A 17,045-nucleotide genomic window follows, 5' to 3' on the forward strand; every position below is an offset into this window, starting at 1 on the left:
GCGCCGCCGCCGCCCACTCGCACCATACGCAGATCACCGCCATATACACCCACCATATACTTCCGCCACTACCAGATACACCCACCATATACTTCCGCCACTTCCGTATACACGCACCGTCATTATTGTGTCCATAGTCGTGTCCAGATAATCGCCGCCTTCCGTTTGTGAGTACAAGAGCAACAAACAAAAAAAAAAAAAGTTGCGAAAAAAAAAATCGCAAAAAAAAAAAAAAAAGTCAAATCCGCATCCCAGTCGGGTTTGACCCGATTTCCACTAGTCAGGTCGATTTTAGTCCGAATTGGGCAGTTTTCGACCGCAAACTTTGACCGACCATAACTTTTGCATACGAACTCCGTTTTCGACGTTTTACCAGTCAAAATCACCGGGAGAAAAAGTTCTATCCAGCCACAACAACTTCGTCGTTGTGCGACTTCCGGAACTCTCAGAATTGCCAAAAAAACGTCGGGAAGGTTGAGATTTTTGACGTTTTCAGTTTACTACCCGGAAATTCCTGTGTTTTTCACTTATATCTTGCTTTTGAGCTATTCCTTTGTGCTTGTTGGAGCCAACCACCACCATATATCACTCCATAGCTGCTCGTTGCTTGTGTGTCGCGCCGTGACTTCGTTGGTGAACTAGGCTCGCGTCTCTAGTACGGTCTAGCCTAGGACCAGCACAGTACCGTTGTTGAGCATATTTTCAATATTGCATTGCTGTTTTGACAATTGTTGTTTGCTACCACATTAGCCTTCCTACAGCTCTACATATTGTCTCCACGTGCACTGTGTCGACACCTGGGAATCGCTTTGGCAATCTTTGGAGACACTGATCCTTGTTGGTTGCCGTATCACCTTCCTCCTGTTTGGTAAGAACTTGTAAGAGCTTTGTATTTTGCTTGACGAATTGCGCGTGAACCACCATATTCTGTAGTTTGTAGGCATATACATTTGTGCTTTCCTATACTAACCATGACAGGACCTACACCGGGAGCTGTTGACCCGACCAAGATGACGTCTGAGCAGTTGCATGCTCACTTCACCCACCTTTTGGGCGGGCACGCACGCGACGTCGATGCGCGCATTGGTGATGTTGACGCCAAACTCACCGACGCGCTGGACAAGCTGGATGGCCTCGAGACAGCTTTCAACTCCAAGCTCGACGCCAAGTTCCAGGAGCTCTTGACGCGGTTGCCGCCACCTCGCGACAACGGGCGACGCCGCGCACGCCGCGTTCCTCGTGCGGATGTGCCTGCGGGTACCGCTCCTGCTGCTGCAGCCGCACCTGACGCGCCTTCTGATGAAGGATACGAAGACTATGACGGGGATGGGGACGAGCAGGTCGAGGAGAACGTGCTGGATGGCGAGGAAGTCGAACAACCCGCACCCGGTCGTCCACGACAACCGAACCGCAACGCTCGCCCACCTCCACGTCCGGTACGTAATGATGATGATCATGTTGCTAAGCTGAAACTGAATATTCCGCCATTTGAGGGTAGATATAATCTCGATACATATCTTACATGGGAATTGGAGGTAGAACAGCGTTTTGCATGTTTAAAATACCCTGATCACTTGCGTGTTAGTGCTGCTACTTGTGAGTTCAAAGATTTTGCTTCGATTTGGTGGTCTGAATATTGTAGAGCACATCCAGCAAATGTTCCTACTACTTGGGTTGGTTTAAAACTTGCTATGCGTACTCGTTTTGTTCCTCCACATTATCAACGTGATTTACTGAAAAAATTGTCTCGCTTAGAACAAGGAAAAAATTCTGTAGAAGACTATTATCAAGAATTGCAAACTGGCATGATTCGCTGTGGTATTGTAGAGGATAATGAGGCTATGCTTGCACGTTTCTTTGGTGGTTTGAATAAAGAGATTCAACATATTTTAGATTATAAGGAGTACAACACTATTACTCGCTTGTTTCATCTTGCTTGCAAAGCTGAACGTGAAGTGCAGGATCGTCAACCACCATGGAGAAGAGCTAATGTTTCTGCAGGTCGTACATCATCATGGTCTCCGCGACAATCAGCGCCACCATCTCGTGGTACTGCACCAGCTCCTACTACCTCCAAGTACACCGCGCCTGCATCACGAGCACCACCTGCTGCTACGACACCACCATCTTCTGGTCCTCCTCGGAGTTCATCTTCGATGGCCTCCACGGGGAAGACGCGCGACATACAATGTCGCAAATGCTTGGGTTTTGGACACATAGAGAGAGAATGCAAAACCAAGCGTGTGATGTTGGTGCGTGAAGATGGCGAATATGATTCTGCAAGTGACTTTGATGAAGATACATTGGCCCTTATTGCTGCACGTGATGGTGCTAATTCTGATTCTGAGAGAGAGATGGAGGTGATGGAAGCTGACACCGCTGATCGAGACAGGAGCTTAGTTGCACAGCGTGTGTTGAGCGTGCAATTGAGCAAAGCTGAGCATGATCAACGCCACAATCTGTTCCAAACACGAGGCGTTGTAAAAGAGCGAGCTATAAGGATCATCATTGATGGAGGGAGCTGCAATAATCTGGCTAGCGTTGACATGGTGGAGAAGCTTTCTCTCTCTACAAGACAACGCACACATCCATACTACATTCAATGGTTTGAGAGCTCTCGGAAGCTCAAGGTAACAAGAACTACACGTGTGCATTTTACTATTGGTACATATTCTGATTTTGTTGATTGTGATGTTGTACCTATGCAAGCTTGTTCTTTGTTACTTGGTAGACCTTGGCAATTTGATAGAGAATCTGTTCATAATGGTCGAACTAATCAGTATTCTCTTATGCATAATGGAAAGAAAATTGGTCTCAAACCTATGACTCCTGAACAAATACTAAAAGATGATCTTGCTAGAGCTAGTAGAGTAAAAAACGAGGAGAAAACTAAGAGTGAAAATCAGATTGTTGCTGCAGATTTTGTGCCTCATAAGACTAATACTAAATCTGATTCAAACCATGCTACTGAAATTCGTTTGAAGAATCCTTGTTTGCTTGCTAGCAAATCTGATATTGCTGAACTTGATGTGAACACTACTCAATGCTATGCTATTATTTGCAAAGAAGTTCTGTTTTCATTTGAGGATATGCCTCCTTCTTTGCCACTGCGGTTGCTAACCTTTTGCAGGAATTCATTGATGTGTTCCCACAAGATGTTCCCCCTGGACTACCACCTATCCGTGGTATAGAACACCAGATTGACTTGATTCCAGGAGCGTCGCTGCCCAACCGTGCACCATACCGTACCAATCCTGAAGAGACGAAAGAGATTCAGCGGCAAATTCAGGTTCTCCAAGATAAAGGTTACATTCGTGAGTCTCTTAGCCCATGTGCTGTTCCTATTATCTTGGTACCTAAGAAGGATGGTTCTTCACGCATGTGTACTGATTGTAGAGCTATTAATAATATTACCATTCGATACCGTCATCCTATACCTCGTTTAGATGATATGCTTGATGAATTGAATGGTTCTATTATGTTCTCTAAAGTTGATTTGCGTAGTGGTTACCACCAGATTCGTATGCAATTAGGAGATGAATGGAAAACAGCGTTTAAAACTAAGTTCGGCTTATATGAGTGGTTAGTGATGCCTTTTGGTCTAACTAATGCACCTAGTACTTTCATGAGACTGATGAACGAAGTTTTACGTGCTTTTATTGGACGTTTTGTGGTGGTATACTTTGATGATATTCTGATTTATAGCAAATCTTTGGAGGAACATTTGGATCATTTACGTGCTGTTTTCAATGCTTTACGTGATGCACGTTTGTATGGTAATCTTGAGAAGTGCACCTTTTGCACCAATCAAGTTGCGTTTCTTGGCTATGTTGTTACCGCGCAGGGAATTGAAGTTGATCCAGCCAAGATTGAGGCAATTGAGAGTTGGCCGCAGCCAAAGACGGTCACACAAGTGAGGAGTTTTCTTGGCCTCGTCTGGTTTCTATAGGCGCTTTGTGAAAGATTTTGGATCCATTGTTGCGCCGCTGAATGAGCTTACCAAGAAGGATGTGCCCTTTGTGTGAGGCGATGCACAACAAGAAGCATTCATGATTCTGAAACATAAGTTAACACATGCTCCATTACTCCAACTTCCTGATTTTAATAAGACTTTTGAGCTTGAATGTGATGCTAGTGGAATTGGTTTGGGAGGTGTGTTATTACAAGAGGGCAAACCTGTTGCATACTTTAGTGAAAAATTGAGTGGGCCTAGTATGAACTATTCTACTTATGATAAAGAATTATATGCGCTGGTTCGGACATTAGAAACTTGGCAACATTATTTATGGCCTAAAGAATTTGTTATACATTCTGATCATGAATCTTTGAAGCATATTCGTAGTCAAGCTAAGTTGAATCGCCGCCATGCAAAGTGGGTTGAGTTTATTGAGTCTTTTCCTTATGTTATCAAACACAAAAAGGGTAAAGATAATATTATTGCTGATGCTTTGTCGCGCCGTTATACTATGCTATCTCAACTTGACTTCAAGATTTTTGGATTAGAAACAATAAAGGAACAATACTTGCATGATGCTGATTTTAAAGATGTGTTGCTGAATTGTAACGATGGTAGAACATGGAACAAATTCGTCCTCAATGATGGATTTGTGTTCCGTGCTAACAAGCTATGCATCCCAGATGGTTCCGTTCGTCTTTTGTTGTTACAGGAGGCGCATGGAGGAGGATTGATGGGACACTTTGGTGTGAAGAAGACGGAGGATGTACTTGCTGCACACTTCTTTTGGCCACGTATGCGTCGAGATGTTGAGAGATTTGTGGCACGCTGCACTACATGTCAAAAAGCTAAGTCTCGACTTAATCCACATGGTTTGTATATGCCTCTTCCTGTTCCTAGTGTACCTTGGGAGGATATTTCTATGGATTTCGTTTTGGGTTTGCCTCGTACACAGAAGGGGAGGGATAGTATCTTTGTTGTTGTCGATAGATTTTCTAAGATGGCACACTTTATTCCATGTCACAAAACTGATGATGCTACACATGTTGCTGATTTGTTCTTTCGCGAAATTGTGCGTTTACATGGTGTGCCAAATACTATTGTTTCGATCGTGATACTAAATTTCTTAGCCACTTTTGGAGATGTTTATGGGCTAAGTTGGGGACTAAATTGCTCGTTTAGTACTACATGTCATCCCCAAACTGATGGACAAACTGAAGTAGTAAATAGAACTTTGTCTACTATGTAGCGGGCTGTTTTGAAGAAGAACTTAAAATTGTGGGAAGAATGTTTACCTCATGTTGAATTTGCTTACAATCGTTCGCTGCATTCTACCACTAAGATGTGCCCATTTGAGATTGTTTATGGTTTTGTACCACGTGCACCTATTGATTTGTTGCCTTTACCATCTTCTCGTGCAAAATAATTTGGATGCTACAAACCGTGCTGAATTGATACTAAAATTGCATGAGACTACTAAAGACAACATAGCACGCATGAATGCTAAGTATAAAATTGCTGGGGATAGAGGAAGAAAGCATGTTGTGTTTGATGTTGGTGATCTTGTTTGGTTGCATTTGCGCAAAGATCGTTTTCCTGCATTGCGCAAGCCTAAATTGATGCCACGTGTCGCTGGTCCTTTTAAGGTGTTGGAGAAAATAAATGATAATGCATATAAACGTGTCGCTAGTCCTACATTGAACATTGCAGATTTGAAGCCTTACTTTGGTGAAGAAGAGGAGCTTTCGTCGAGGACGACTTCAATTCAAGAAGGGGGCATGATGAGGACATCTCATCTATTGATACAACCGCTGTACCTACAACCACACAAATACAAGGACCAATCACTTGAGCTCGTGCCAAACAACTTAACTATCGTGTACTTTCGTTTCTTGGAACTATTCCTCATATACATGAGAATATGATGCTGCCTAAATCAGATATGTTTGTTACTCTTAGGAATGATGGACCTAGCATGGATGAGGAGGACAAGCATTGGAGCATGATCACGCATGGAGGAGATGGCAGCAAGCATTTGAGGATTGAAGATGACGCCGCAAGTGGAGATTTCAGAACTTTGAAGCCACCATAAGAAGAGATGAAGAGATGGACGAAATATAGAGTTTTCCACTTCATAATTTCGTCCATAGCATAATATGGTGCTGCGTCACCTTTAGTTTTGGGCCAGGCCCATGTCATTTTCGCAGGAATTAAGTCAGCCACTTTTTAGAGTCCGTATTGAAGGGGAAAAGACCTTCTAGGGTTTGGTTCGGCCACCATACGTATGGCTGGCCGAAACCCCACCTTTTCCTCCTTTAAATACCCCCATAGCCGTCACGTTTAGACTCGGATTTTGATTAGACTAAAAGTTAGCCATTGCTGCAACTCTCGTGTACTTCTTTTGAGGCCAACGCCCAGAATAAGACCGACTATTCGGAATCCCACCTTATTCAATAAATCTTTCATCTTTCATCCGCAATATTTTGATTGCATCATTAGTTCTTACTTGTTCTCGATTTCAGGTAGGAATTAAGACCCTCGTCGGTCGGCTGATCGTGCATCCGCAAGATCGGTAACTCCCGGAGATTGTCCTAGCGATTGCATTGGCGCACGAGCTTTGCACGTGTAGTCGGATCGTCAAGCACGAACTCCACCAACAAATCGAATTATCATCATCTCATCGAAAGATCGGACACCTTTGCCCTATCAATAAGCTACACATAAAAATGAAGATATCTAAGCTTGTAGTGATGGCTCAAAAAGTTAATAAATAAATCAATCCAAATCAAAGGTAACTTTGCAATAAAAAAATCTTTAAGCAGTTTATTTCTACAAATTGATTTACAACAAAAATAAAGAGTAGTTTTAACAAAAAAAAAGTTCAAATAATAACAACAAAAAATCATATGTTTTCCGCAATAAAAAAGAGTTAAACAACAATTTAATTGGTACAAATTTAATTACCACAAAAATTATGAACTACATCAAAAAAAAATTATGATTCATTACAACAAGAAAAATCATGTGTTCCACCATTTGGAAAAGAATGTAAACATCATAAAAAAATCTAAGAAAAACACACCTTGTAGCAAGCGCACGTAAGACATTACAACATCTTGCTTCCTTTTTTACCACAAAATTCATACAACTTTGTTACATTTTGAAATCACTAGTGCAATATTGAAAAACCGAAGACAATAAAACTTGTAAGAAATAAAATTACAACATCTTGTGTGTACTTTCACAACATAACACATATGAGTTTGTTACAATCTTAACACAATTCAACACCAAAAAAAGAAAGTAGCCTTTACAACATCTGGCTAATGCCTTTTAACAAAATTCATACAAGTTCATTACATTATTAAATAACTTATGCAACATCGAATAACCTGAGGAATCAAATTTCTGTGACAAACACTTATATGAACATTGCACCATCTCCCTATACTATTTCCACAAAACTCGTGCGCCTATATTACAAAAATTGCTAATTAAAAAGTACGTATTTGTGGACATAGCACAAGGCTACACTAGTGTTGCATGCATGCTAGCTACGAGTACATTGGTTCTAGCCTAGTTGATGATGACATCCCTACTACACCACTACCTCCGTCATTGATAGATGAAGATGAACCTGATGTGAAGCTCAAGTCCAATGAAGTTCGGATTGGACCAATTACAAGGGCTCGTGCAAAGCTACTTAAACAACAGGTGAACTTGTTTCTAAACGATACTTTGATTGATGAGAACTTTATACTGCCTAAGTCCTATTACTTATGTATCATCAGGTATCAAGAGGAGACGAGCATTGCACGAGGAGTAGAGGAGCAGCTGGACATGAAGAAGGACGTCAAGATGGACGTGAAGCTGGACATGGAGCTGGACATGAAGATATCTCATGGGCGCGCGAGGGAGGAGCGGGAGGCAAGCGCGAGAAGAGAAGAAGAAGTCCAGGCCGGTCCACAGCCCGGTCAGACCGGACGGCACGCCGGCCGGTCCGGTCCCTGGCCCGGTCAACCGGGCGGTAGACCGGATTTTTCCCGGCGTTAATCAGGCTCGTACCGAGCGCCAATCGGACGAAGTTTTGCGACATTTCCGGTTGGCGCCCGGTCGACCGGACCCCAGACCGGACAACCCGGTCCCTGGCCCGGTCAACCGGGCGCCAACCGGACCAATTCGAGTCTGTCTCGACCGGATCTATTCCGGGTCGGTTATTTTCGTATCTTTTCGACCTGAGGTCGTCCCGAACTCCTATATAAGTGCACCGGGACGCCCCCTAGCTGCTTTAGACCACGTTTAAGATAAACCCTAGTTCTTAGTTGTTTGCTACGCAAAACTATTGAATTCTCCAACTCTCCATATTGCTTGATATTGTGTATGATCCTGTTAAAGTCTTGTGTGATCTCGTTGTTCCATTGGGGATTAGAAGATTGCAACTTACCGCTTCGTGGTCGGCGGCTACGTGCGCAAGTGTGTGGAGTTGCGAATATCTTACGGGGTTGAGAGTTGTTGCATTGGCATCGGGAACCAATCGAGAGATCTCGTTGCGTCATACAAGTTATCATCCACTTCATCGTCGTGTTCTTCCGCTGCTATCATCCCGTGATCATCGTCACCACCATTGCTTACTCAGAAGATTGGGCCACCCCTTATCATCTTGGTATCAGATTTCCAGTTTTCCTCGGTAAGCCATCCACAATCCACCCCATAGTTGAGTTGTGAGTGTTTTCCTATCCAGAAAAAGCCATAAAAAATTAGGGTTAGGGTTTGCCATAGCCTTAGATTGCACTAATTTCGAGTTTTAGTTGCTTTTCGTAGTTGTTTTTGCGTATCTTTGTCTTCCATCTAGTTTTTAGGGTTTGAGTTTACTCTATCATCTTGTGTTTACAGTATCATATCGTGTCAGTTTTGATTACTCCGAGTCCACATAGCGTCCAGTGTGCTTGTTCCCAACCATAGACACAGCCTATCGATATAAAGTGACTAGGAACTTCCCCAGAAGAGACTAGTTTTACCGCTCGACAGGCTGCTCGTTAGGTTATCGGTGCTTTGCATATTTCTGTTGGCCGTGTTATCAAGGAGTTGTGTCATAAAAAAAAAGAGAAAATTGAAAAGAAGCAAAAAGAGCTACATAGCTGCGTGTGTTATACAAAAAGAAAAATCCAAAAAGAAAAGTGACGTGCTAGTTGAATCAAGTGAAGGCCTAAGTTTACTTTACTGCACCCGTAGTTGAGCAATCTTGTGCCTGTCTCGTTGAGCTTTGCTAGCGTCTCTCTAGTGCATTGCAACCTTTCCTCCAAATAGTTGCATTGCCCCATTATATCGCCTTGTGTGAGTATCATTGGTTGTCTACGGTCGGCGCTAGAGCTTGTTATTGGTGCAAATAGGTAGCCCACCTACAGCCCCACATATATCCTGCTTTGTCGTGTGATTTGTTCTTATACCCTTGATATTCGGTTCGCTACATCCGTGCACTAGTCTGTTACTACAAGTTGGTAAGCAACACTAATTCACTTTGGAGCGGTAAGATCTACCTTTTCTTATCAGTTTTGAGTGAGTTGTGAGAGTACCACCATAGATTTTTGATTTAGTGCACTAACCTACTAATCGATGTCTTCTACTGAGCATAAACTTGTTGATGCAGGAAAACAGGAGTCCTGCAGATATCGTCACTTGGAGGGAGTTTGAGGCTCTTCGTAATGAGATGCGACGTGAATTCCGTGCTGCGAGACGATGTGCTTAATGGGAAGATTCGAAGTGATCAACTTGAAGGTCGATGAGACTACTACAGCGCGTCACTACACTGGTTCATCAACATCGACGACGACTCTTCAACGCACTCTATCGCAACATTGACAATCGTCGGTTGAGATACGTACTATGATGCAACAACAACAACAACATGATGAAGATGGCAGTGTCAAGGTGACAATGCGATGCCGCTGATGCTCAAGGCATGGTGATCGTGGTCGCTGGTTGTGGTCTTCCACGTGGTCGCAATGGGTTTGTTGAGTTGGAGCCCAACGTATTCCGCAACAAGAAGATGGTTTGGGTAAGCCCAAGTTTTCTATCCCCAAGTTTGAAGGAGGTGTTGATGTTGAAGAATACCTCACTTGGGAGCTCAAGATTGAGAAGTTGTGGGGTTTACATCCACATTATACTGAAGATCGGAAGATAAAACTTGCTTCTTCTGAATTTGATGGCTATGCTTTGCATTGGTGGGATCGATATGTGAGTGCTCGCGAAGAAGATGGTGAATTGCCTATTATCACATGGCGTGCTATGAAGGCGGCAATGACTGAGCGTTTTGTGCCCACAAATTATTTGCGCAACATATTTGATAAGCTGACCCAATTGAGGACAAGGTGTGTTGACGGTTGATGCATACTACATGGAGATGGAGATGCTCATGCAGCGTGGTCGTGTCAAAGAGTCTCTTGAGATGACACATGACTCGTTTTCTCAATGGTCTGCAGTATGACATCAAAGGCATTGTTCGTCATTACAGTTACAACTACTATGAATGAGTTGCTACATCATGCAAGAGAAGCTGAGTCACAATTGGTCGACGAACCGCAAAGATTAAGGGCCGAGCTACGGGCGTTGGGCGTTTCACACCCCGCGCGGCACCATCCACGGCGCGGCGTCTTCGCGCGCTCGCGGACCTGTACCCTACTCCGCCTAGCAAGACGGTCTCCAATGCGTCTAATGCAAAGAAGTCCGAATCCTCGCAGCAAGTGCGAACTGGCTCTAATATGTCTACTGTGCGCAATCGTGATATGGCTTTGTCATACATGTGGTGGCAAGGGTCACTTCAAGAGAGATTGTCCTAACCGTAAAGTCATGATTATAAATGAGGACAATGAGTATGAGACTCGGAGATGATGTTGATCCTAATGCTCCGGAAGATGATGACTATGACAGCGATGGTGAAGATGCATATCCGTTCGATGCTCGCACCATTGTTGTGTCACAGCCGTGCTCTTAATGTGTTGCCTAGTGCATCTACTCAGTCGCTGCAATTTGTTCCAAACAAAGGCTTTAGTTGGTCCCGATAAAGACTTGCAAGGTCATTACTGATGGCGGGAGTTGTCGCAATTTAGCAAGCAAGGAGTTGTGTGCCAAGCTGAAGTTGAAGTATCTACCGCACCCGCATCCATATTATATTCAGTGGTTGAGCGACAATGGTGAGATGAAGGTAAATCACATGGTGCATGTTGAATTTGCTATTGGACCGTATACGGATTGCATTGATCTTGATGTTGTTCCTATGACGGTGTGTCACCTACTATTGGGTCGGCCTTGGCTCTATGACCGTTCTGTGCAACATAATGGCCGTGCCAATACATATCACTTGGAGTTCAAGGGCAAGAAAATTAACTTACAGCCTATGACACCACAGCAAATTGTCAATGAGTCTCGTCAGAAGATTGACGTAAACTTGGAGGATGCATCCATAGATAGGCGAGAGAATTGTAATGTTGTGAGTGATATAACGAAAAGTGAGAGAGTGAATTCCTTAGTCTCATTAGCCACCAAACAAGACATGAGAGAATTTAGTGAGGATCCTACAACCATGCCTCTTGTGCTCATGTACAGGGGTACGGTTTTGGTTTCTAACGACATGACCCCTCTTCCTCTTGGTGTTTCTAATGTTTTGCAGGAATTTGGCGACGTGTTTCCGGATGAGGTACCCGCAGGACTTCCACCATTGCGAGGTATTGAGCATCAAATTGACTTGATTCCCGGAGCTTCGCTACCCAATTGGGCACCATATAGAACGAACCCCGAAGAAACGAAGGAGATACAGAAACAAGTACAAGCGCTACTCGACAAAGGTTATATCCGCATAAGCCTTAGTCCTTGTGCTGTTCCTGTTATTCTAGTTCCTAAGAAAGATGGTACATGGCGTATGTGCGTAGATTGTAGAACTATAAACAATATCACTATTCGATATTGTCACCCTATTCCCTGTTTAGAGGATATGCTAGATGAATTGAGTGGTGCTGCTGTGTTCTCTAAAATTGATTTGCATAGTGGTTATCATCAAATTAGGATGAAAGAAGGGGATGAGTGGAAAACCGCCTTTAAAACAAAATTTGGTTTATATGAGTGGTTAGTAATGCCTTTTGGTTTGACTAATGCACCTAGCACTTTCATGAGACTGATGAACCATGTTTTGCGTGACTTTATTGGCAAATTTGTGGTTGTGTATTTTGATGACATATTAATCTACAGCCGCAATGAAGATGATCATACTATACATATTAGACATGTTTTGCAAGTGTTGCGTGATAGTAAACTCTATGGTAATCTTGAGAAGTGCACATTTTGCAAAGATAAGGTCATATTTCTGGGTTATGTTGTCTCTAAGCATGGAGTAGAAGTAGATGTGTCTAAAATTGAAGCTATTCAAAATTGGCCTACTCCCATGAATGTGAGTCAAGTAAGAAGTTTTCATGGTCTAGCTGGGTTTTATCGCCGTTTTGTGCCCAACTTTAGTACTATTGCTGCACCTTTGAATGAATTGACTAAAAAGGGTGTTGCATTTGAGTGGGGCGTTGCCCAAGATCATGCTTTTGATGAACTGAAACGATTGTTAACTTCTGCACCGTTGCTTGCACTTCCTGATTTCAATAAGCAATTTGAGATTGAATGTGATGCTAGTGGTATTGGAATTGGTGGTGTGTTGATGCAAGAGGGTCGCCCAATTGCATATTTTCTGAGAAACTTTCTGGTGCTAAGTTGAACTATCCTATCTATGATAAAGAATTGTATGCTTTAATTAGAGTTCTTGAGTTTTGGCAACATTATTTGTGGCCAAAAGAATTTATCATACATTCTGATCATGAACCTTTGAAATATCTGAAAGCCCAATCTACTTTGCATAGGCGTCTTGCTAAGTGGGTTGAGTTTATTGAGTCTTTTCCATACATTATTAAGCATAAGAAGGGTAAAGATAATATTGGTGCTGCTGCTCTATCTAGGAAGAATATGCTATTAACTCAACTTGATGTTAAAATTCCTGGATTAGAAGTACTATGTGATTTGTATGCTACTGATCATGATTTTGCTGAACCATATCGCTTATGTGCTCTTGGTAAAGCATGGGAAAAATATCACATACATGATGGGCTCTTGTTTCGAGCTAACAAACTAGGTGTTCCAGAATCGTCTGTGCGTTTGCTCTTATTGCAGGAATCACATGCTGGAGGTTTGATGGGTCACTTTGGGCGTGAGAAGACGCTACTCATGCTCGCTGATCACTTTTATTGGCCAAAGATGAGGCGGGACGTGGACAGGTATGTGAAGAGGTGCATTACTTGCAACAAGTCCAAGTCCAAGCTGAAGCCTCACGGTTTGTATACTCCTTTACCGGCACCTACTACACCATGGGAGGATATAAGTATGGATTTTGTGTTGGGTTTGCCGCGTACTAAAAGAGGCCATGATTCTATATTTGTGGTAGTGGACATATTTTCTAAAATGATACACTTTATTGCCTGCCACAAGAGCGACGATGCGTCGCATGTTGCTAACCTGTTTTTCAGGGAGATTGTTCGACTACATGGAGTCCCGAAGACTATTGTTTCTGATCGTGACGTGAAGTTTATGAGCTACTTCTGGAAGACGCTGTGGGGAAAGTTAGGGACAAAGTTGCTATTCAGTACTACTTATCATCCCCAAACTGATGGTCAAACTGAGGTCGTGAATAGAACATTGTCACAACTGTTGAGATCCATGATCAAGAAGAACCTGAAGGAGTGGGAAGAGTGTTTGCCGCATGTGGAGTTTGCTTACAACAGGGCGGTACATTCTACCACGGAGCTGTGTCCTTTTGAGGTGGTGTATGGTTTCAAACCCATTACTCCACTTGACTTGTTGCCTTTGTCCATACATGAGAGAGTTAATATGGAGGCATCCAAGAGGGCAGATTTTGTGCGTAAGATCCATGTGAAGACTAAAGAGTTGATAGAAAAGAAAGGCAAGAGCAATGCTGCAAGGATGAACAAGAAGCGCAAAGAGATGTTGTTCAAGCCTGGTGATATGGTCTGGGTACATTTTCGCAAGGATAGGTTCCCGAAGCCGCGGAAGTCTAAGTTGAAGTCTCGTGGTGCCTGGTCCTTACAAAGTGCTTGCCAAGATCAATGATAATGCATACTCGATAGATCTTCCAGTTGATGAGTTTGGTGTCAGTAATTCTTTCAATGTTGCTGATTTGACACCATATGATGGAGAAGACCTTGGAGCGTCGAGATCGACGCCTTTTGAAGGGGGAGAGATGATGAGGACATCCCTACTACACCACTACCTCCGTCATTGATAGATGAAGATGAACCTCGTCGTGAAGCTCAAGTCCAATGAAGTTCGGATTGGACCAATTACAAGGGCTCGTGCGAAGCTACTTAAACAACAAGTGAACTTGTTTCTAAACGATACTTTGATTGATGAGAACTTTATACTCGCCTAAGTCCTATTACTTATGTATCATCAGGTATCAAGAGGAGACGAGCATTGCACGAGGAGTAGAGGAGCAGTTGGACATGAAGAAGGACGTCAAGATGGACGTGAAGCTGGACATGGAGCTGGACATGAAGATATCTCATGGGCGCGCGAGGGAGGAGCGAGAGGCAAGCGCGAGAGGAGAAGAAGAAGTCCAGGCCGGTCCACAGCCCGGTCAGACCGGACGGCACGCCGGCCGGCCGGTCCGGTCCCTGGCCCGGTCAACCGGGCGGCAGACCGGATTTTCCCCGGCGTTAATCAGGCTCGTACCGAGCGCCAACCGGACGAAGTTTTGCGACGTTTTCGGTTGGCGCCCGGTCGACCGGACCCCAGACCGGACAGCCCGGTCCCTGGCCCGGTCAACCGGGCGCCAACCGGACCAATCCGAGTCTGTCTCGACCAGATCTGTTCTGGGTCGGTTATTTTCGTACTTTTTCGACCTGAGGTCGTCCTGAACTCCTATATAAGTCACCAGGACGCCCCCTAGCTGCTTTCGACCACGTTTAAGATAAACCCTAGTTCTTAGTTGTTTGCTCTGCAAAACTGTTGAATTCCCTACACCACATTGCTTGATATTGTGTAGATCCTGTTAAAATCTTATGTGATCTGCTGTTCCATTGGGAATTAGACGGTTGCAACTTACCGCTTCGTGGTCGGCGGCTACGTGCGCAAGTGTGTGGAGTTGCGAATATCTTACAGGGTTGAGAGCTGTTGCATTGGCGACAGGGACCAATCGAGAGATCTCGTTGCGTCATACAAGTTATCATCCACTTCATCGTCGTGTTCCTCCGCTGCTATCATCCCGTGATTATCGTCACCACCATTGCTTACTGAGAAGATCGGGTCACCCCTTATCACTAGTGCTACATGTATGCTAGCGGCAGCAAAAGAAAACTCAGCCAAAGACCTGTCGGGTCCACCACGTGAAAGGGGCAGTATTGCATGCAGGATCCCTCCAACGAAAACGTAATTAGCAGCAGAGGTACATTAGGGTCCACCACGTAAACAGGCACATGGAAGGAAGCCCGTGCTGGCTCGCCACGACAGATCTTTTTCGGCCGATCGGTCGACAGATGACAAGCATTTTCCAATTTTTATGGGGTACCTACAAAATATTATATTTATTGACAGATTTTTTAAAATTTTTGATCAGATTTTACCTGGTTAGACTTTTAAAAAGTATAAGTCTTAAGCTTTGGAAGTGAGGTAGTAATTTGCATCGCACGCACGTACGTGGTAGTACTAGTATCTGGCGACGACGGATGACGAGCTGCCTCTTGCAGGAGGAGATGCGCGTTGACGAACAGCACGAGGCCGCAGTAGGAGTCGACGACGTCCTGCATGTCGCGGAGCTGCGTCGCCATCCTCCGGCCGCTCCAGAGGCGCCGCCAGAGCGTGCTCCCTTTGTAAGAGTCGACGAGGCTGGCGGCGTCGCCGAGCGCCTTACCAAAGGTATCTCCATCGTCGGAGCACAGCAGCAGCGCGATGCCGCCGCAGCCCGTGCCCTTCGCCGGCCACTGCAGCAGCGCGTGGAGCCTCCGCTCGAGCCTGGCGCACTCCCGCCTGTTGCTCCGCTGAACGCGTAGGACGGTCGTGAGCACGGCGACGAGCACGGCGGCGTGCAGGCCGGACATCTGCGCCAGGTTCGCGGCCTTGGCCAGCACGTCCCACGCCGCCGCCGCCGTCGACCCCATGGCCTGCCTTGTCGTTGTCGATCGACCGATCTTGCTTAAAGGAGGCCGCGCCTGCGCAGGATTTATATTATAGTGTACGCCGCATGACGATCGAGATGACGTGCGATGATTGACACGGGGCGAATACTCGGGAGAAAGTGCAGGAGGTGTAAGATCAATTTGAGTCGAGTTGGGCATCGAGTCGCCACTTTCAACTTGGGTTCAGTCGCTAATTTGTCCCGATCGTAGCCGGCCGTGCGGGGTCAACCCGCACCTACGTCCTCATCGTCATCATCAGTGATGTTGACTATATTTCTGCTTTATTTTTTCTTCTGATGAAAATGCTGCCCAAATTGTATCGCTCTATCTTTAGTGTGTACTTTTGGGCCCCGGTTATTCAACAAGCTAGACTGCTTTCAGTGCTTGTAGGGCTAGATATTGGGCCCGATGAATCCTCGGGCATGAGGGTTACCCACGTTAAACTGAGATTGATGACAAAGTTGGCCCACAAACAAACACATCCACTGCCAGACCACTGGGATTCTGGGAATGCCTTAATGCAAGAACCATGTACTATGTGTACCGAGCTACACCATGAGAACATAAGGAAACTGAATGCTTGCACGTTCTAGCTAGACAATGTGACACCACATTCACAAGAGGACAAAAGAGCCATACCTAAAGGAAGACGTGGTACTGGTGTTATCAACTGCCACCGATCCCAATGAGATGTATATCTCGCTCTTGTGGTTTCGAACACTAAATAAGAGAAAGACGGTGCGAGTGTGCGACGCGCTAAAGTGGAATCCCTTCCATGCTAAAGTGATTCGTTAAGCAAATAAAATAGCTCGACATCTCGAAATAGCCAAAACCTCATCACCTAGTTGAAGATCTGATTATAATATCAATAA

This window comes from Lolium rigidum, chromosome 2 (genome assembly GCF_022539505.1).
Source record: "Lolium rigidum isolate FL_2022 chromosome 2, APGP_CSIRO_Lrig_0.1, whole genome shotgun sequence".
In the NCBI taxonomy this organism is placed as follows: Eukaryota; Viridiplantae; Streptophyta; class Magnoliopsida; order Poales; family Poaceae; genus Lolium; species Lolium rigidum.